General features: G+C 51.9%; 1 non-coding gene across 1 annotated transcript; it reads left to right on the top strand.

The window, feature by feature from the left end:
- The first annotated feature begins 230 nt into the window (after window positions 1–230).
- Window positions 231–302, top strand: TRNAG-UCC (transfer RNA glycine (anticodon UCC)). Its single transcript has one exon. It is a non-coding gene; the product is annotated as a tRNA-Gly (tRNA).
- Window positions 303–568: the final 266 nt, after the last annotated feature.

The raw sequence follows: 568 nt of genomic DNA, 5'->3' as shown, positions 1-568 counted from the left end.
ACGCCTATTCGGTGTCCTCCCGAGACGTTCAAGACGTGCTTTGCATACCAGGACGTACCTTTTATGTGGTTGGAAAGTATATGGTTGTCTTGTAAACGTCATTTCGTCAGACGTCAAATGACAGACAGACCTATAATAACTACGCGTGACACTCACTGGCCCACTTTCACTTTTAAGGAAAACCAAGTGCTGGTGCAAGCATTATATGCAGCACTTTGCAATGAACGCAGGCGATGGTGGTATAGTGGTGAGCATAGCTGCCTTCCAAGCAGTTGACCCGGGTTCGATTCCCGGCCATCGCACGCCTGGTTTTGATCCGAGAGGAGGCATCCAGTCCCACACCCGGCACGCGCACAGCTCGAAGCCCAGCACGCTGCTCCTTCGCCAATGGCTACCGCGTGAGCGGTGAGAGGGAGGCGAGTAGTCAGCACACTATCGACCCGACACCACCATAGTGCTGGTGTTCTAGATATCGCCTACGGTCGTTAGTCAAAATTGTTCCACCGCAATTTTTTCTTGCAACTAACACACTTCGCACACAATCCTTCCTACCGGAATGTGGCCGTTC

The sequence above is a fragment of the Pollicipes pollicipes genome, unplaced genomic scaffold, assembly GCF_011947565.3.
Source record: "Pollicipes pollicipes isolate AB1234 unplaced genomic scaffold, Ppol_2.1 Scaffold_6035;HRSCAF=7159_pilon_pilon_pilon, whole genome shotgun sequence".
Classification (NCBI taxonomy): Eukaryota; Metazoa; Arthropoda; class Thecostraca; order Pollicipedomorpha; family Pollicipedidae; genus Pollicipes; species Pollicipes pollicipes.
This window is presented reverse-complemented; position numbering and strand designations above follow the sequence as displayed.